Source organism: Ceratotherium simum, chromosome 28 (genome assembly GCF_057802395.1).
Source record: "Ceratotherium simum simum isolate JZ-2026a chromosome 28, ASM5780239v1, whole genome shotgun sequence".
Taxonomy (NCBI): Eukaryota; Metazoa; Chordata; class Mammalia; order Perissodactyla; family Rhinocerotidae; genus Ceratotherium; species Ceratotherium simum.
In genome coordinates, this window is record NC_141927.1 from 405485 (window position 1) to 426890 (window position 21406).

General features: G+C 48.3%; 1 long non-coding RNA gene across 2 annotated transcripts in view; it reads right to left on the reverse strand.

Annotated features, from left to right (window-relative positions):
* Positions 1-719: 719 nt before the first annotated feature.
* The window catches only part of LOC147913284 (uncharacterized), a 36498-nt gene continuing 15811 nt past the window's right edge, over positions 720-21406 (reverse strand). The window contains exons 2-3 of one of the 2 annotated variants that reach the window (XR_015548778.1): positions 11137-11268; positions 720-2531 (exon numbers count right to left, since the gene is read on the reverse strand). This is a non-coding gene — a long non-coding RNA (uncharacterized LOC147913284). Of the gene's footprint in view, positions 2532-3759; positions 5080-11136; positions 11269-21406 lie in introns of those variants that run through there. The other variant, XR_015548777.1, reaches the window with a different exon arrangement.

Genomic DNA, 21406 nt, shown 5'->3' on the forward strand with positions numbered 1-21406 from the left:
CAAAGAACTTTAACAAGTAGTTAATGTTTCCTACATTGAAAAAGCATTAAGAAAGTCTTATTAATGTCCTGGGAGAAAACATGTCAGTTGGCTACAAAAGGATCGGCACAGAACAGTGCTGTTGGCATCACGCAGCTCTTCTGGCTGGTTGACATTGTCTGCGTGTAGTTTAAACTATTTCCAATCAGAGAGAGTAGCTCATGCTCTGTCTGTCTGTCTGTCTCTGCCCCACTTCTGCCTCCCTCTGTCTCCCTCTGTCTCATTCCCTCTCCCTCAGTTCTGCACTTACTTTCCTGGCTCATCTTGTAGGTAATGCGGTCCCTTAGGTTAAACTACATCAAGGTCCCTCCTGACAGAACAACAGCCATTGGCCGGGGGACCGTCTTCAGGGCGGGCTCAGCCCCGGCTCTGACACTGCTGTGTAGACCAGCCAGTAATTCCAGACAATGAGCTCAGGGATTAGCCGTTGGCTTAAACTGGTTCCTACAGATTTCAAACTAAGAATTGTTTGTCTGTGGCAGGATCCTTGGCCCAAGAAGAAAAAAATGTCCCTTTAGTCACCACTGTATACTGAGTGTGATTAAAGGAACATGAGGTGAGTACTACATACAATGGGCACTTTATGACACAGATGTGTTGGAGGGAGTTCCTGATTTTACATTAGGAAAGGAAGTGAAAAAAACAACATTTGACTTTTTGGAGGCAAAATTTACCTATTGAGATATAATTTTATTTATTTATTTTTCCCCCAAAAGCCCCAGTAGATAGTTGTATGTCATAGCTGCACATCCTTCTAGTTGCTGTATGTGGGACGCGGCCTCAGCATGGCCGGAGAAGCGGTGCGTGGGTGCACCGGGCCGCCAGCAGCGGAGCGCGCGCACTTAACCGCTAAGCCACGGGGCCGGCCCGTACCTATTGAGGTAAAAGAGAAGAATCTGGGTGTGGTGTAGACGTCCCACCTGAAAGTAAAAGAAATAACTCTTGTGCAGGACCAGATGGGCAGCCAACCACCGACCCTGAGCAGATTCTCCTTGCCGTCCTCTTGTTCTGTAAAACCACCTTTTCTTGCAGAGAACAGATTTCCCAGCCTTGTCTAAACTCCTCTTTCCCTAAACCTCTGTTCTTGTCTTTAAACAAGTTGCTCAAGTTCAGCTATTTTTCACAGAAACAGGCTTCAAAGCCTGAGACCAGAGTCCATTCAGAAAGTAGGAGCTGAGGGGAGGGGCTGTGACAAGGACTCCAGGGCCCTTTAGACAAGGAGACAATGGGCCTGAGAGGACCCCTGCCCTTAGGTTCTATGCAGTACAACTCTCCAAATGTTGCTGTTCCCAGGCAAAGATTTCTATCTGAACACAAAATGAAGTCCTCTTCTTCTTTTTCTTCCTTTCTCTCTGTTCTTCTAGAGGTATTTGTCTGGGGAATCTAGGCACCAAAGATTTCAGTGATCATTGCATGTCCTTCCACTGGAAGCTTGCTCTCTCCCCCCTCCCCAGACTGGAACATTCCAATTCATTGAGGAAGGAAAAGGCTCAGGAGTGACCAAGGCACAATAGAACTAGTGCGGCCGGATGTTTGTTTGGTTCAGAAAGTTAGAGTAGTGTCTGTCTGTGGGCTGGAGGGGGCTGCTGATGGGTGGTCCGTGTCTCTCCTGCGGGATTTCTCACGAGCTATGAGCTTCTACATCCACCACTCATCTCCCCACTGATCGCTGAGGGGAATAGAGAATCTAACGCTCGTGACCTATTTCTTATAATTATTTTTCTAATTAGCTTCTAATTTTGCCAGTTTGGGAGCAGTGTGAGACGTTTCCAATTAGAGACTTCAGTTTGCAGTCATTAATAGATGCTCGGTCTTCCGGCGACCAGGGCTGCCTTCAGTGGTCGTGGCTCCTGGTGGTATTGAGTGAATTTGGTATTTTTTACCTTTTCCTGAGAATTCCTATCTTTCAATCCCTCTCGCATAAATGAGCATACACATTTAATAATCAGCTAGCCACACTTGGTTTTAATAATTTTAGTCAGAAATTAAAATGCCTTGCCTCCAATTCCAGAGCCTGGATATTCAGTTTGCTGTCAGACTTCCAAGGGAAGTCATCACCTAATCAGAACTACGTGCAGTGGCGGGCTGCTCACCAGGACAAAATCCAATGTCCGCCCATCTTATTTGGTTTTCTTCTGTGTAATGTTTTAAATGTGTGAACTAACAAGTCCTCCTTAGAAGTAATTAGACCACAAACCTTAGAAACACAAATGAGAACATGGATATTCCTGACGATCTTTTCTTCTAAAAAAGACAGTCCACAGCAATAATAAATATATTATATGGCAAGTCCTGAGGAAGCATTCTTTCGTGGATCAATGGTTCAAAATCGCCCTGCAGTTGCTGCTCACCCGCTCTTGGAGGGCAGTGGTTTTCAAACGTTCTCCTAGGTCGCTGGTCTGGGCACTGGGAGGTCCTCATGACAAAACGGCCACGTGGCATCTGGGCAGCCAGGCTCCCGGTCTGGGTCTTCATTTTTTATCTAGAAAAGGCTGATGATGGAGAAGGGTGATGGTTGTCACCTTAGCGTGCATCAGAATCACAGCGGGGATAGAGGTGGGGGCTGGGGCTTATTAAAACGCAGGCCCCTCCAGTCTCTGACTCCGGAGACCTGGGCTGGGCCCCAGGATGAATCTGTAACAAGTCCCAGGGCCGCTGCAGCTCCAGCCACAGGCCTTGAGAACCACTGTTCTGTGGTTTTATGTTAAAAGGTGACAAAAGAGGGCCACAAATAACTTTTAAAGGACCATTGATTTTAATAAGCCAATTAAAAAGTTGCATGCCAAAAAATCCAGTGGGCCTCTTTATGTAATGACTCTATTTTCTGAACCAAAATCCCGACACCAACACGGCAGGCATGAGCGTGTCCATGCGAACCTGGGGCTCCACAAGAGAACCCAGGCATCTGGTCCCCATCAGCAGGGGGCACAGAGCTTTACAGGGGCATTGTCCTCCAGTTCACAGCATGGCTGGGGGTAACCCGATATTGTGGACACAAGAAAACAATGCATGACCACGTGCACAAGTTCACGATCCCACCACTGAGCTCGGAGACAGCAGACCTGCGAGGCCGCGTGGCCCAGGGCAGCTCAGGGAGGGGGTGACCCGCTCGCAGGGTGCTGCAGGACGGTAGGTTCCTCTGCTTTCTGGGACGGCACACGTCAGCAAGAAGTTGAGTTATTCTGTTATTCTGTTTTCAACTCAATAAAAGCATTATTCTGTTTTTTTAATTGCTTTCAAACATACCTTACAGTGCTAACTGACCAGCTCAATTCAATCAGTCTCTCTAATGGGTAAGTGCCCACAGCTGTAAAGATCCTTCTACTCACAATGCACAGTCTTCTTTCAGTTTGTGTCTCAGGGCCTTGACATATGGCACAGATACCTCTTCTCCAGGACGTGCCTCTTAGAAAGTCCCTGAGGACCCCAGGCCCTTCCATGTGGCGGGGACGGGCAGAGTGGTCTGGGCGGTCTTGGGCCACGGCCTTGCCTGTCTGTGTGTTCACCAGGCTCCTGCCTGGTTCACCAGGTCCTGAACGGACCCCAGGAGGCCCGGCCTCGGCCTCCACACTCCTGCCACCTGCAGACTGCCTCCTCAGGACGCCTGCCCATCCCTGCCTCCAGGGCAGGACTCAGTTTCCCTCCTGCAGGCACTCTTGCTGATGGCGTGTCTCCACTGTTAGTGCATTGTAAAGGGTTCTCTAGTCTTTTATTGGTTTATGTGACCCCCCCCCCATCCCGGGCCCCAGGACATGGTGAGTTCTGAGCCTTGGGAAAACATACTTGCCTTCTTGGAGTGAGTATAAAATCTGTGGGCATACTTTTGGGGAGTGTTTTTAAATTGAATCGGTGACTGTGTGTGAAAACATTGCTTTTTATTTCTCATTCAGAAATGGTTTGGTTTACAACTGAATAAGACATTTCCCTAGGACAAAGACACAAGATATGGACTCAGACAACATTCAAGTGCTAAAGGCGCCCCCTGGGATCTCAGAGCGTCTGCTCTGTCCTTCCCTCACCTGTCTCCTCGCCACCGGCAGCTCCCAAAGGAGAATTCCTGGAACGTTCTCCTTTGGGTTACAGTAAGGAGGGTTGTTTGATCTGTAACCGGATTTGGGTTGTTTTATAAACCTATCGGTGGATATCTGTGTTCACGAAGGGAATGTTTAGAAGAATGGCTGTCAACGGCACACAGACTGGATCTTACACTTTCCTAAGAGCACTGCATGGTTAGCACAGCCACTGTTTAGGATCCAGCATCAAAGGCCCCTCACCCTGGGGGTGCACCGGCCAGCTGTGGACCGTCACAGGGCCATACCACCACTGCTGCTGGCAACACCAGTGTCTCCCTGGACACCGTCCATGCCAGGTGCTGGGGGGTCTGTGTTGAACGTTTCTCCAAGATTGACACTTAGTACAAAATTCCGTCCGGAAGCCCTTGGGGCCCAACCTTCCTGAGATGATGATGAGGATGGAGACCATGTCCGTCAGAGATTCCGACTGTGTCTCCAGTAACAGGGATTTTCGCTATTGCTCAGATTATGAAATCTGGAGGAGGGTGTTATCAAGAGAAACAGCTGTTTCTCAGGCACCTTCAGCTCAAAGTGATCAATATGCGAAAGCGGCATATTCTCTGATGGCGTGTCCTGCACCCTCCGCTGGGAATTTGGAACCGAGAAACAGTGAGAGGCTGTTGCCCGTGAGCAGCTGGAAATGAGAGGAGGGTCCTGTGTGGTGGAGAACACAGGCCGGCGGTCCAGCGGGAGATCCAGGCCCTGCGGCGTCCACACCAGCGGGAGCTGAAACCCAGAGGAGCCCGAGGTCCGGGAGAGAGGCATCCTCGCTGCCCTTCCTTGTGGCAGCCCACTTCCCTCGGTGCTGGCTTTGTGGGGTGGCGTCTCCTCCGTCGCACGAACACCCCAATCTGGAGGGAGGGGTCAGAGCAAGGACGCACACTCGGGGTCCTGGTTCCACGTGTGCACCACGGCCGCCTGATTAACGTCTCTTCAGGAAGAAACCCACAGCTCTGCTCTCCCAGCTCTGTGAATATCAAAGGGGAATAAAATGTGGGCAGGAAGAGGGCCTGGGGGGTTGTTTGAATGAACAAGTCAGGACCCTTTATAATGATCATCTCCATTATTTGCAAATAAATAGATTCTCTCGGGGGGGCCTGACGATCCTGATCTCGGACCCTGAAGCCCTCCTCCCGCTTCCTCCCCTGCTGGACGAGCCCACTCACCCGCACACTCAGACTTGCTGCTGCTGCTGCTTCCTGCCCTCTGTGCTCTGAGGATGGGCCCCCCTGCCCCCACCCCCCTCCCCTCCCGTCGCTGCCACCTTCTCACTGGGGACCCTTTAACCGCCTAAGGGGCCAGGGGCCTGCCAAACCCAGTGGACAGAACGCCACCGGTCTGCCTCCTCTGAGGCCAACAGTCGGGCACAGATAGATCTGAAAACACCACCCATGAGAACTCTGAAGTGCGTGTGACCCAGAGATGGAGAGGGGGCTCCCGAGAACCCTGGTGGCCCGTCCCCCTGTGGCGGGCTCAGCACACACATGGCCGCGGATGCGTGAGAACCGCCGGACACTTGGGGCTCCAGGAGCAGCTCCTGACAGTCACGGCCAAGAGAGCGCTGACCACAGCGCCACCTCGCCTGGAAGCAGGGCCTGGGACCGGGTGGGCCCCAAGAGCCGTGGGGTGCAAATCAGTGTGCATTTGTTAAGCATTTATCCTGAATCCAACTGGGGGAGGGGAGGTGGACAGAAGACAAGCAAAGCCCTTCCTGCTGAGGGGCTCACGCTCCCCATACAGTCCTGTCCAGGCGGGGTCAGAGTAGACCCTCACTCCAGCTGGAGGGTCCTCACGCTGCTAGACCTGAGCCCCTCCCAGTAAAGCCACCACGAGGGTCTCGAGAGTCCTGCGACCTCACAATTAGGAGTGTGAGGGACTGGACGCTAGGATACTTTGTAGTAACTGGCAGAAACCCACTCAGAGCTGAGAATAACGGGGATGTGCTGCGTGGATGAGTTACACGGAGAGATTTCCTGATAACTGGACAATGGGGATGTAAGAGAATATCCTGTTAGAAAACACACACTGAACTATTAAGAACAAAGGGGCATGATGTGTGTCATCTACTCTCAAGAGGTTCATAAGATGCAGATGCATCTTGTAGGATTGCAATAAGCAGTTTTAAAATTTTTACTTAAAAAGCAAATTGTGAGTGGAGTTCACATTTCTTTTCATTACACGTGGGCAGTAATTTGGGAATTGCTGGAAAATTCAGCACTGGGTCAAGATGAGTCCCCATCAGACCCCGTGGCCGGCGTGCGGCTGGGTGTGGACCGCAGGGATGGACAGGCCTGAGGGCTGACATGATTCTGCCACCAAACCAGGCACCTGGCTTCCAGCCTCCTCGCTCTCCGTGGGCCAGACCCAAAGCCTTTTGTAACAAGAGCAAAGGGCAGAAAACGATCTCCACTCTCTGGACCAATAGATGGGCTCTAATCGCAAGGTGAAGCTATGAAATGTTGTTATTGGAGCCGATCTTTGCATCAGGACGGTTGCTTGCCTGGGCTTCCCTGGTCAGGAACCTTTGGCCCCTCTGAAGGCTACATTCCTTCTCCCTCCTGCACCCCAAGCCCTTCCTGCTCCAGAAGCCCCAGAGCCAGGAGCCCTTAGATCCAAACAAGAGGTTCCTGCCCTTGGGCAGTCAGGAGGAAGAGTCACAGATCACAAACAGAGCGTGTGGCCTTCAGTCTGTGTGGCCTTCAGTCTGGCACTAACTGGCCCCCAGCAGGAGCCCACCTGATCTCTGATAACCTCGGTAATCCCACTGTTGACCCCAGTGCTGGGCACCCCCAAAACTCCACCCCAAGACTGCAGCCAACACAACGCCTCTGAACCAGCCAACACTCGCAGGTCTCTGAGCCTCTGGGAGGTAAGGACGTGGGAGGAGCGGACGCTGCGAGTGGTCCTCAGGTAGGCTCACCTGTGCGCCGTCCGCCTCCCTCTGCCCAGCAGGGCAAACGGTTTCTCTCCACCTTCTCCAGAAAGAAGGCCCAAGCCACGGGCACCTGCCTACCTACTTCTTCCGCTTGAAACAACCTCTCACCTGTCAAATGTCCTCACCTCTAACTCTGTGGGTAGGAAATACCTCATTCTCTATCTGTACACGTTTGTACAATGATCTCTTCCACTGAGCCAGGTTCACGGATCAGATGCTCAGGTGATGCTTTCAGAGCAAGAGCATGGGTTTGATGCTTGCATGCGTGACTTCATTCATTCATTCACTCATTCACTCATTCATTCCCAGCTGGACCCTTCTGCCTTTGAGTTCAACACTTCTATTCCACATCTATGGTGTGCCAGACGCCGTGTTAGATGTTGGTGGATCAGAGAGGAATAAAACATGACCCTGGCCTTCCAAGAGTGTAAAGGGAGCAGAGGGGTGACGGGGTTCGGGACAGGCTACCCCTAAAACTTGGCCCCTTGGTGTGTAGAATGTCTGAAGCTGACGGAGTTTGAGGAAACAGCAGAAGCAGGAGGGCCGCTCTGACCTCCCCCTCCCCCTCCTTCCCTGACACAGCTCATAAGCCCACGTGAGAGGTGCCCCCCTGTGCCAGGAGGAGGGAAGACATCCTCATCACTAGAGATGGGAATTGGGGGCTGAGAAGGCTGTACAAACAAACCTTGTAAACTCACCCTCGTCTTCCTAGTTACTTCTTCACCACAGACTGCTCCTGGCCCAAAGCCCTCTGTCTTGTCAATTCTTCACAAATTTATCATTTCTTTGGCTAAAAGGTGTAAAAGCTTCCTGCTCTGGTCACTTCTGGTCCTTCTCTCAAGAAGGCTCCCACATACGTGTAAACACTCATTAAAAGTTGTGTGCTTTTCTCTTGTTAATCTGCCTTTGTCACTTAAATTCTCAGACCCAGCCAGGGACCCTAAGAGAGTCGAGGAAAACATTTTCCTCCCCTACAGGGGCCAGATGTTCCTAACAAAGTACGTGAATTTGGGAGCTGTTGGTGTTACAGGGGAACCGTGGTCGGGAGAGTCTGTGGGCACAAAGGAGAAAGTCGTCTGTTCTCCTCGGGGTCGGGGGTGACCTAGAGAAAACTTATAGTGACATTCGGTGACTGTAGGCTGCATCCCCCACCCCATCTGACCACCTCACAGGCTCTTCGTCCCCAGGGTGACCAGAGATCAGAGTCTTGTGGGATTAACTAAATTCACATCCACCTACCAAACAAGCAATGGGGAGCACATCCTGCTCGCGTTAGCTTCTCATCAAACTCGGAGCCCTCGAGAGCAGGGACACATCTTATGCGTCTTTGTGAACCAGCATGTTCCTGGCACACTTGAGACCTATGAATGTTTGTTGCGTGAATGAATGAACAAATTAAAGAAAAAAGAACCATAGACCATTCACTACACGAGGATAGGAAGCAAGGTGGTTCTTACAGCACACAGTTGTGGGACCCAGCGTGGTGGAAGCTCCCTGAAGTGGCAGTGGAAGAGGAGACAGAACGGGAAGGAGGATGTGAGGAGAGGATGGACGTGGGGACTAACGGTCAGAGTGGCGATGAGGTGGATGGTTATGAAATACCTCTTTTGTGTCTGCTTTGGGCGGCATTTTCCATGAACACATGAATCTTCCCTGTGTTTAGAGCCACAGTGAGGCCTTGGGGGAGGCTGCAAGTTCAGGCTTAAACGAGCATTTAGTGGGATGAATATCCACTTCTTCTCACTGTATTTTCTCCAGTTTCGGACTCGCCAGAGCTGCGTGTTTCCAGCGGGAGGAGCACGCTCATCTACTTCCGTGTCAAGGTCATCAATCTAGCTCAGCCAGCGCCAGTGAGAAAACTCAGAACAAATGGGGCTACCATCTCTTCTGAGGTCGGATGGACACGTTGCAGAGCTCTGTTACTCCTGTTGTTTTCTGCTTCCGTGTTAACGATGAAGGAAGACTTGCTGAGACACAGACACCATAGATGATGCCAAATGCGTAAGGAGCTTGAAGAAAAGTGTGCAGACCCTCATAGACCCACAAGGCTTGGATAAAAAGGTTTTAAATATTCATATTTTTTAAAGCTTGTACTTTCCACAGTTCACAAAGTACTTCCATAAGTATTATCTTCATATGCTGACACGACAGGTATTATTTCCATTTCGTGGATTACTAAGCAGATTCTCAGGGAGTTTAGGGGATTTATTCAGGGTCTGCTAGCAAATCATGGTTATGGTGGGTCCTGACACAAAGCTTTCTTCTGCCAAGTCCAGCCTCTTCCAGGATACCAGGTTGCCTCATGACAAGTGACTGTAACCAGGCACTGAGAACCACGGAGCGGGGTGCAGCCGGGCACGGAGGGCCCTAGTCAGGGCGTCCCAGCTGACCAGGCACCGAGGAGGGGGCCAAAGGGACAGAGCAGGCCCAAGCCTGGCCCTGGATGGAGTTCCTGACAGCCCGAGTTCCTCAATGTCATCTGACATAGTGGGCTTTCCCACACTGGCCTCAGACACTGTCTGGCTCCCGGGACTCTGTCCAAGGTAACCTGTGGACAGCAGGCCCCCCACCATTCCCACCGTGCGTGTCCCATCCCCTTGCCTCCCCCAGAGCAAGGCCACCTGCAGCTAAGCCAGTCAGGGGTGCAGAGGGAGCACCTCTATCTTGATGTGTAGGAAGGGGCTGCCAGGCAGGAGCACCACCCAGGGAGTGACCGCCCAGTTCCTGAGGGTGATCATTCCATCTCCTTAAAGCATGGACTGCGGATGTTTGCTGAGCGGAATGTCCACACAGGCCAGCCCCTGACCAGCGCTTCAGAGGGAGGTGTGGTCATCCCTTCCTCGGAGAAGCTTTGGAGGGAAGCGAGGAGGGAGAGGAAAAAGGAGAGAGAGAGATAGAAAGGGAGACAGAAAGAGAGAGAGACAGACAGACACAGAGGGACAGAGACAGAGAGAGAGACAGAGAGAAAAAGAGAGAAAGGGAGACAGAGACAAAGAGAGAAGGGAGAGAGACAGAAAGAGATAGACAGAGAGACACACACGGAGAGAGAGACACAGAGGGAGAGAGACAGAGAGATAAGGAAAGAGAGAGAAAGGGAGGGAGAGACAGAGACAGAGAGAGAGATAGACAGAAAGCGACAGAGATAGAGAGAGACAGAGAGGGAGACAGAGACAGAGACCGGAGTGTTTTTGCTGACAGTCTAGACCATCTGACCCCACAAACCCCTTATTCTCCATCTCTGTCTCTCTCTCCGTCTCTGCCCCTCTGCCCTCAGCCCTCTCGAGGCTGCATCATGAGGCACACGCTCCAGTGGGTTCTGACAAGAAGAGCTCATCAGAATCACTGTGCAGGAAAGAGGGCTGTCCCCTGACCCACAGGACTAGACCCCTGGAGATCAGGGCCCAGCCGGGAGGCCTGTGAAGACCCCTGAGGGTTCTGACGTGAGCCCTGGTTGAGAAACCCTGAGGCTGACCTCAGTGGGCACAGGGGCCGGGATGCCCTCCTTGTTACCTGCCTCAGCCCCGAGGTCTTTGACAGCTGTGATGGGCCGGGCGGTGGGCAGCTGCCCCCTGAGACTGGACAGGCCCATTGCAGGCCCCACCTTAAATAAACACCCTCTCGGAAAATGTAGACCCTACAGAAGGGGCTTCAACTTCTTTTGACTGTGAGGCACACGAAGAAAACCATTTTACATCAAGACCCAGTGGAATGAAGACAGTGCAAAGCTCGTACTTTAATGCTATCTGTTCTACTTTATTAGTTTAAGAAATGCCGGTCTAGACCCACTAAATGGACTTCCCCTGACACTGACACTGCACGCCCACGGCCTGAAAACCCCACGCCCCAGAGGGGTGAGTTTGGCTGGCTTCCACCCTAAGCGCTAAGTGGGGCCTTTAACTAGAAGCTGAGGGGAAGCAGAGAGTTCACTTTGTCGGATGAACCCCAGGCTTTGAATAAATTGTACTTTAGCGTAATAACAACGCCTTCTGGAAACCTCTCCTTGAAAAGGGCAGTAAAGGCCACTGGTTGTAACGAGACCACCGCCCCTGACAGAGGGTGGAGAACTGCCGGCTCTAAATGAGCCCTTACCTGCGATCCTTCCCGCTGCTCCGTTTGGCAGCCCTCGCAGATAACCACGCCTCCACAACCACAGGACGGGGTGGCGGTCAGTGTGGCAGTTGGTGAGGGCTCCAGTGTGGCTGCGTCCCCTCCGAGAACCGGCTGGAGAGAAGAAGAAAGGCCGTGGGTGATGGGCTCCTACCTCGCAAGTGCGCTGGTTAAATAATAATAATAACAATAATAATAACCCATGGCTGTGTTCCCGGGTCCTCCCGTCACTCCCAGATGGTTGGCTCATTCAACCCTCCCAACAACCTGAGGAGGAACTCAGTGCCTTATCCCTCCTCCACAGGCCAAGACCCTGGGACAGACCCAGAGCCGCCGTGGTCACACAGGCGGGCTGAGCCAACCGTGCGTCCTCCCTCACCTTCCTCTGCGAGCCTGTGCGGCCTCTACTGGGGCACCAGCTCAGAGGACCCGTCGCCCTGTCCTCACCCAGCATCATGGATGAGTCTCATTTATCCTCTCGAGCTGGCTGGCTGGAGGGTGCTGCCCTGTGGGGTCCTGGAGAGCTGAGGGATGGGGACAAACCCCCAAGACCAGCCATGAATGCTCCCCAGGGAGGACCTGCTTCTCCCAGGAGAGAGAGAGCAGAGGAGAGAGTCACGTGGAGCGGGGAGAGCTGTGCCAAGGCCATCCACCTTTGTACTTCCACAGGACTTCCTGCGAACAGAAATGGCATTCAACCCGGTTAACAGGCCTACCGTGCGCCTGCCTCAGTATTAGGCTCTGAGGAAGACAGACAGACAGGGTTCCTGGCCCCGGGGTTCTCAGTTTGGATGCCTGCAAGGGACCCCTGGACACGTCCCTCGAGGTTTCTCATGAGCGAAGGCCCAGCTCAGGGAATCAGGGAAGTCGGGGCGCAGGGAGCACCCTCACCCCCGCTTCCATCCCGCAGGGCCCATGCCTCCGGGTCACAAGTGTCCCCAGGCCCCGCCTGGAGCTTGAGCAGAACTCACGCTGGCAGTTGCTCTGGTCCATACGAAGTTTTCTTATTTTGAGAAGAAAACAGCCCCGTCCCTGCTGAGGCTATGGGAAGGCAATCCCTCTTTTCTACGACAGCCCCTCACGTCCTTGGCGACAGCCATGCCCCTTCCGCCAATTTCTAGGCGAGGACGCAGCGTGGGTTTCGTGATGCTTCAATCCCTTACAACCCACCACGACAAAAATGACGCCACAGAAATAACAAACTGTAGCCTCTTCTGACTTCTGTAGAAACGGGAATAGGACTTTTTTATTTACATGAAAAAGTTTTTATTTTAACGGTACAGTCACAGCTGACATTCCCAGAGATGACTCTTGAAAGCACATCAGGATCTTCAGATTAAAGAAATATATCTACCATGCTTTAGATGAAGTACATGTGATTCGTTACATCTAATTGCTTTCAAAATTAGATGAGAGAAGCTTACATAAATAGGGATTTGGCAATTTCTCGTTTAAATGAAGCTTTTTATTTTTGAGATAATTGTAGATTCACATGCAGTTGCAAGAAACAACACAGAGAGGTCCGTGTCCGCTTTACCATGTTCCCCCAGTGGTGACATTGTGTAAAACCACAGGTCACCGTCCCAACCAGGATGTGGACACCAGACAGTCAGGACGCGGGACGTCCGTCCCCGGGCAGGTCCTACCCTGGTAGCCCTCATCTCCCCACACCCTCCTCAGCCCTGACGACTGCTCATCTGTCCTCCCTTTCTGTAAGTTTTTTACATAAATGCAGTCACGCAGCCTGTAACCTGGTGACTGATGTGTTCCAGGAGCACCATTCTCTGAAGACGCGTCCCGGTTGCTGCGTGTCATACTCTCACTCCCGTGACCGAGAGTGGAATTCCACGGTCTGCGTGTCACACAGTCGTCAGTCCTGGGCCTGCTGAAAGACGTAGGGTGGTTTCCAGCTTCAGCTCTCATGAATAAAACTGCTGTAATCGTTTGTGTGCAGGGTTTTGTGAGGACATGTTGTCATTTCTCTGGGGTAAATGCCCTGGGGTGCAAGCACTGGATTGTAGGGTAGTTGCATGCTTAGTTTGTAAAGAAACGGCCACGCTGTTTTCCAGAGTGGCTGCACCGTTTTACATTCCCACCAGCAGTGTGAGAATGAGCCAGGTTCTCCGCATCCTCCCAGCATTTGGTGTTGTCACTTTTTTATTTTATTCTGATGGGCGTGTCGCAATATCTCACTGTGATTTTAATTTGCGTTACACTTGTGACTAAAGAGGCTGAACATCTTTTCATGTGTTTATCTGACATCTGAATATCTTCTTTGGTGAAAAGTCTCTTCAGATCTTTTGCTTATTTTGTAATTGGGATTGTTTTTCCTGTTGAATTTTGAGCTTTCTTCAAATATTCTACATACCAGTCTTTTATTGGACATATAGTTTGGGAGTATTTTCTCCCACTCTATACGTTACCTTTCCATTTTCTTAGCAAAATCTTTCGCAGAGCAAGTTTTAAAATTTTGATGAAGTCCAATCTGTAAAAATTTTCCTTTGTGCTGTTGGTGTCAAGAACCCTTTGCCTAACCCTAGATCCCAAAGATTTTCTCCTGTGTTTTCTCTAACATTTTTATAGTTTTACGTTTTACATTTAGCCTGTGAGGGGTTTTGAGTTCATCTTTGCGGGAGGGGTGACACTTGGGTCAGGGTCATTCTGCCCAGGTGCTCCAGCACCGCAGTTGGGAAGGCCGTCTTCGCACCTTCATCACAATTCAATTGGGCATAAGTGTGTGGGTCCATTTCTGGGTTCTCTGTTCCGATCCATTGTTCCGTGGGTCTATCCCTCAGCGAATATGACACTGTCTTGATTACTGTAGTTATAAAATAAGCCTCAAAATTGGATAGAATGATTCCTCCCACTTTATTCTTCTTTTCAACATTATTTTAGCTATTCTAGATCCTTTGTCTTTCCATATAAACTTTAGAATAATCTTGTCTATATCTCCAAAAAATCTTCCTGGGATTCTGATAGGAATTTTTTTAACCTTGTACATCAGTTTGAGGAGAACTGACATCTTTGCTGTTGTCTTCCAATCCATTAACAAGGTACCTCTCTATTTGAATCTACTTTGATTTCTTTCATCAGTGTGGTACAGTTTTCAGCATACAAGTCCTGTAGATGGTGTGTTACATTTACACAAATTTCTTTTTTTTTTATGAGGAAGATCAGCCCTGAGTTAACATCCGATGCCAATCTTCCTCTTTTTTTTTTTTAGCTGAGGAAGATTGGCCCTGAGCTAACATCTGTGCCCATCTTCCTCTACTTTATATGGGACGCCGCCACAGCATGGCTTGACAAGCAGTGCGTCAGTGCGCACCCAGGATCCGAACCTGAGAACCGTGGGCCGCGAAAGCGGAGCCCGTGCACGTAGCTGCTTGCACTGGTGGGCAGGCCCCACAAATTTCTTTTTTAATGATTATAAATGTTATTTTATTTTTAATTCTGGTGTTCATATGTTCATTGCTCATATACAGAAACGCAATTGATTTTTGAATGTTTATCTTAGAACGAATTTTACTTGGTCATTGGTGTATAATTCTTTGCTGACTTCTCTTTGCTAAAACTTTAAGAGTTTTTTCATCTATGTTGATGAGGGATACTGGTCTGTAGTTTTCTGTTTTGTGTACTGTGTTTGTCTGATTTTTGCACCAGGGTGACAGTAAAGTTCCTGTCGCTCCACATCCTCACCAGCATTTGATATTCTCAATGTTTTGAATTTTAACCATTATAATAGGTGCATAGTCTAGCTCATTTTTTCAATTTGCAATTTCCTAATGACACATGATGGTAAGCATCTTTTCATATGCTTATTCGCCATCTGTATATCTTCTTCAGTGAGCTGTCTGTTCAGATCTTTTGTCCATTTTTCAATTGGGTTGTTTCCTTATTGTTGAGTTTAACAAGTTCTTTGTATATTTTGGGTACAAGTCCTTTATCAGATATGTTTTGCAAATATTTTCTCCCAGTCTGTGGCTTGTCTTTTCATTCTCTTAACAGCATCTTTCACAGGGAAATTTTTAATTTTAGTGAAATTAGTCAATTTTTTCTTTCATGGATCATGCTTTTGGTATTATAACTAAAAAGTCATCACCAAACACAAGGTCATCAGGTTTTTTCCTATGTTATCTTCTAGGAGTTTTACAGTTTTGCATTTTACATTTATGATCCATTTTGAGTCAGTTTTTGTAAGGGGTGTAGGGTCTGTGTCCAGATCAATTCTTTTGCATGTGAATGTCCAGTTGTGTCAGCATCATTTGTTGAAGTGACTCCTTTCTCCATTGAATTGCGTTTGCTCCTCTGTCAAAGATCAGTTCCCTGTGTTTGTGTGGGTCTATTTCTGGGCTCATATGCTGTTCCACTAATCTATGGTCCACTCTTTTGTCAACACCACGCTGTCTTGATTGCTCTAGTGGTATAGTATGTCTTGAAGTAGGTATGTCAGTCGCTCACTGTTGTTCTTCTCCTTCAGTATTGTGTTGGCTGTTCTGGGTTCTGGCTGTTCTTTTGCCTCTTTATACAAACTTTAGAATCAGTTCCTTGATATCCACAAAATAACTCGACAGGATTTTGATTGGGATTGCACTGGATCTACAGATCAGGTTCTGCAGCACTGCCATCTTGACAGTAGTGAGTCTTCCTATCCACGTACATGAATTCTCTCTCCATTTACTTTTTTTCTTTGATTTCTTTCATCAGAATTTTGTAGTTTTCATCTTATACATCTTGCACATTTTTTTTAGATTTATACTTACGTATTTCGTTTTGTGGATGAAAATGTAGATGAATGGTATTGTGTTTTTAATTTCAAATTCTACTTGTTCATTTCTGGCGTGTGGGAAAGCAACTGACTCTGTGTATTAACTAATCATTTATTAGTTCCAGGATTTTTTTTTATTGAATCTTTGGGATTTTCTATGTAGACAATCATGTCATCTGTGAACAAATACAGTTTTATGTCTTTCTTACCTAACTGTATATCTTTTATTTCCTTTTCTTGTTTTATTGCATTAGCTAGGACTTCCAGTAAAATGTTGAGAAGGAGTGGTGAGAGGGGGTCATCCTTGCCTTGTTCCTGATGGTGGGGGAAAAGTATCTGGTTTCTTACCATCAAGTGTGATGGTAGCTGTAGATATTTTGTAGATGTCCTTTGTCAGGTAGAGAAAGTTCCCTCTATTGCTAGTTTACTGAGAGGTTTTTTCATGAATGAGTGTTGGATTTTATCACATGTTTTTTCTGCATCTATTGATATGATCATGTGGTTTTTCTTCTTTAGCCTGTTGATGTGATGGATTCCATTAATTGATTTTCAGTTTTCAGGGTTTTTTGCATTTCAATTTTGGAAGTTTATTCAAGCTCACTGATTCCTTCCTTGGCTGTGTCCAGTCTATTGCTGAGCCCATCACAGTCATGTTTCATTTCTGTTATGATGTTTTTGATTTCTAGCATTTCTTTTCTATTCCTTCTTAGTGTGTCCATCTCTCTGCTTACATTACCCATCTTTTTGTGCATGTTGTCCACTTTCTTCATTAAGGATCTTAGCATACTCATCATAGTTGTTTTAAATTCCTGCTCTGATAATTCCAACGTCTCTGCCATATCAGAGTCTGGTCCTGATGCTTGCTCTGTCTCTTCAAACTGAGTCTTTTGACTCTTAGTGTGCCTTGTAATTTCTTGTTCTAAGTCAGACATGATGCAGTGGGTAAAGGAACTGAAGTAACTAGTCCTTTTGTGTGTGATTTTATGTTTCTCTAACCAGCAGTTAGTCTGTGCTTACTGTTTGCTGTAGCTGTTGGTGTCAGAGGCTAAAGTCTTCTGTGGTATCCTTGTTTTCATCTTCCCTAGACACTCAAGTGAGGTCTGAGACATTTAGTTCTTTCAGTTTTATTTTCCTGTTGTCATACAGGAACCCTACTGATGTGGAGGTGAAGCGTTGGGGAGGGGAAGCCTTCTCTGGTCCTGTGATTTGGTCTCAGTCTCTAGTGAGCCTGTGCCCTGGGCTGTGACCCTCACAAGGGCCTCTCTGTTCTCTGCTCAGTTTAGGTGAGACAGAAAGGCTGTCAAGGTTGGGTATTTCTTTTTCCCCCACGGAAGGCCAGAAGGGGCTGGAGTTTGGTATTTTCCTTCCCCCAGGTTGGTTAGGCTGTGGTAAAATAGTTTCCCTTTAAAAACACAAAAATGGAAAAAAACCAAAATAAAACAGAATGTTCTGCATGTGTTTCAATATAGCTATTTTTTCCTCCCCCTGCTGAAAGCATGACGGAGTTTTTCTCTGATCTTTACAGTGAGAACCTGGTACGGTTCCTGGAAGTAAAACTCATGAACTAATGTGTGGCCCACCCCACAATTGGCCCTAGGAGTTTGTAACCCTCGAACTTATCTGTGCTGAGTTTTAGCAATTCCTCAACTACATTTAAATCTTCCTACCCTGGGGCTGCGTATGGCAGCAAGTTATGCCCTGGTGAGTGTGATTCTCTGTGTCCACCTGTCTGTCTCTGCAATTTTGGAGGCAGCAGTTCCCGTCAATTTTCTGATGGATCTAGGAAGAGTTGTTGATTTTCAGCCTGTTCAGGGTTTGTACCGTTGTCAGGACAGGAGTAACGACCTTCAAGCTCCTTACACGTCAGACCAGAAACTGGAAGTGTTCTCCCCACACACACCTTTGCTTTGAGAATTCTGTGACTGTGGTTTTGGTGGAGTTTCTGAAGAAGGGAAGTAAACGCACGTCTCGTCTCCTACGTGTAAACACATTTCCCATGATGCCCTGCTTTCATTGGTAACTACAGAGCTAACGGAAGCCAGTGACGAAAGTCGCAGAGACCTGGCTGTACAACCTACCAGCTGGTGGTCCCAGGCACACACCCCTCTCTGGCGTATTTAGCATGGTTGGTCCGGGATTAACTGAAGTGGCTTTTTTAACACAGCTGGTGCACAGCAAACACAACATAAGCGCTAATGCCTTCACTTTTTCTTTTCTGGTGCCTTTCAATATACAAAATGATAATTACATACAGACACCTGTCTTGGTTACCAAGTCAGGTCAGACTCCAAGCCTGGCTTCTCCTGTGCACCTAGCGACAGGTAACTCCTTCCTCCCTCTAGGCAATTCCCCAGACCAGGTGGCCTGGGGCGGGGACGCCCCCCAGCAAGGTGTGTGCACGTGCCCTAGGCGTGACCTAGTCCTGCCAGGACGTGACTCTGCAGATGAGTGAAGCAGGGGACAAGGAGGGCTGACCCTGCTGGTCAGGGGTCAAGGCAGCACCCTGCTGGGGGTCTGAAGGCCGTTGCAGTGTCCTGGGCTCATGTGGGGGCAAGCAGTGCTCACCAACAACCCCCGTGGCCTCCCTGGGCTGTGGGTCTGGTCTCTCCATGAACCACCCTCCCAATATCTTCGCACTAAGTCTTTTTTTGCTTATAGTGAAACAGTACACCAAGAAAGCAAATTCTTTTTAAAATCAGTAAAATATTAACCTTGATCAGCTTGTGGGGAAAAACTTGCCGTGCAAAGCCACATGTGGAGGGTGTTTGAATGGCTTGTGTGAAGGTTAATCTTCTCCGTCTGTCCTTAAAGATACAAACACTAATGGTGCAGGTAAAATCTCAGACGAGGGACTTGTCAATGGCTGACTGGTTTGCAAGAGCAGAGCTGGTGACCAGAAGGCTGGTTGGTTGTCCCATCAGCTCCACCCTTACCAGCTCTTTGCTTCTCAGTGTCACTCGGACCTTCTGGGCTCAGCGCCCTAACTGCCAGGGGGGTAACGCTGTCTGCTTCACAGGGCTCTTGTGAGGACTCACTGCAGCCCCTTAAATAGAGCAGAGAATTCAATGCCGCTCCCTCCGCTTATCCGAGTTTGTCAACAAAGCCTTGGCCTGGGCGGCCGTGGGCTGAAGGTCTGTCGTTAGAGTCATGTTCTATGAATTCTTTGACTGCGGAGCTGTGTGGTTTCCAGGACGTGTAAATCAATTAGCGGATGAAAGAGGGTGTATCAAGGAGATAATCCTATTGAGATTTATTTGTGCCTTCTTAGTCTAATGATTTGGTCTCTAATGGAAGGCAGCAAACATTTAGCAACACTTTTGTCTGCAGGTGGCAAATTAATAGGTCCGTTCCTGTCAACAAAACAGAGGTGGATCATCTAATTTATTTAACTTTCTGGTGGATTCGTGTTTGTGTAGAACCAGTATCTGCTTGGAAAATGCTTTAAAAATAACGCAAAACCTCTCTCCAAAAATTATCCAGTTACCAAAACACCATAACATCTTTTTCCCAACAGAAAAAGCGCTAAGCAGGGCCATCACTTCCTAAAATAAAAGGCCTTGCAATTAAGTACATATCCAACTACCGCAAGTAGATTTTCATGTTGACAGCCCAGAACCAAACAGACTGGAGTCGATTGTTGTGAAAACCAATTCCTTTATCTTTAAATAGATTTTCAAAGGAAGTTAATTGCTAACTTACCTAGGAACAAGTGTCATTATACCCCACACTTTAAGCTCTGTCTATTATTTTTTCCATCCTCTTGGGTGCCCTGATATGAAAAGCCACTGGTGTTAGCACCTCTGACTTAGAGATGTTTCTGTGTTTGACTCTGTTTGTAAAGATTGAGGATTATCTAACTGCAAAATTCTAGACGTTGCCTACAAGCGTTACAAAAGACATTTTCTTTTTTTTTTTTTTTTGTGAGGAAGATCAGCCCTGAGCTAACATCCATGCTAATCCTCCTCTTTTTGCTGAGGAAGACCGGCTCTGAGCTAACATCTATTGCCAATCCTCCTCCTTTTTTTTTTCCCCAAAGCCCCAGTAGATAGTTGTATGTCATAGTTGCACATCCTTCTAGTTGCTGTATGTGGGACACGGCCTCAGCATGGTTGGAGAAGCGGTGCGTCAGTGCGTGCCCGGGACCGAACCCGGGCCACCAGTAGCGGAGCACGCGCACTTAACCGCTAGGTCACGGGGTGGGCCCCAACATTTTCGTTTGATTCAAAAAGACACAAGAAAAGTAATCTCAAGTTGGGGACATAGAGTGTCCCAAAGTGACTTTTGAGAAAACAGGGATGACAGGGTGACATGTGTAGACTTATATTAACCTAGGAGACAAATGATTTTTTTGTTTTCTGTGGGCCAAGCTAAACTATGTTTCAACTGCTATGTATTTTATTTGAATTTCTTTTTATATAACTAGACCTAAGAATGACTATTGGAGACTAAAATCATGCCATGAATACCCTACATCCTTTAATCTAAAATGCAGTTTGCTGGTAGAATTATGCTGTCCAGATGGGGACAAGCAATTACTGTGTAAGGCCCAAGGGTGAAATGCCCAGTGTGGAGGATCTCAGATTTCCTGCAAAAGTGTTACTCCAGGGACACTATTTTTTAGCACAGAGTCCCAAGTAACAGTCGCCATGCGTAAGACCCATCACCAGCCCTGGACGACCTGCGGGAAAGCTCAGAACTGGAGAGCCACAACTGAGAAGAGACACAATGAGATCCGTGGCTTTGCCTCTTGATATTCATGTTCACGTCAACTTCCTTCTCTACTTATTCCTGGCAGTTTGTTAAAAAGGAAGAAGATGTTAATGATGTTTCAAATTGCTTGATGAATTTTCTCATCTGCAAAATGTGGAAAATCATGGTCACAACTCCATGGGGTTATTTTGAAGGTGACAACGATGGACAGACGTGAAGCACTGAGAACGTCTCCAGCCCACAGTCACCGACCAAGTGACAGATACAGTACCTTTATCATGAAGATGCCACCAGATGGCTGATTTTATTAATTTTATTAAGTTTTAACTGACCACGTGCTGTAGTCTTGGCAGCTAACTGGTCTCGACTACCAGGAACCATGATTTGGTGGGATTCCTGGCCTCTGCTATTCCTGAAGACACAGAGTAACCCCGCGGCCATCAAATGATGGGATAATAGGGAAGGGCTCCCAGAGACCTCCCATCCAGTCCCCTCACGTCACGGTTTCAGAAAGTAGGAACCCACAACTTGTCCAAGGCTGCCGTAGACTGAATGATCGTGTCCCCTCAAATCCATATGTTGAAACTGAATCTCCCGATGTGATGGTGTTAGGAGGTGATCAGGTCATGAGGGTGGAGCCCCCATGATGGGATTAGTGTCCTTATTAAAGGACCTCAGAGAGCTCCCAGCCCCTGCCCCCATGTGATGACACAGTGAGAAGATGCCGTCTATGAACAAGGAAGAGGGCCTCATCAGACACCGAATTTATTGGCACCT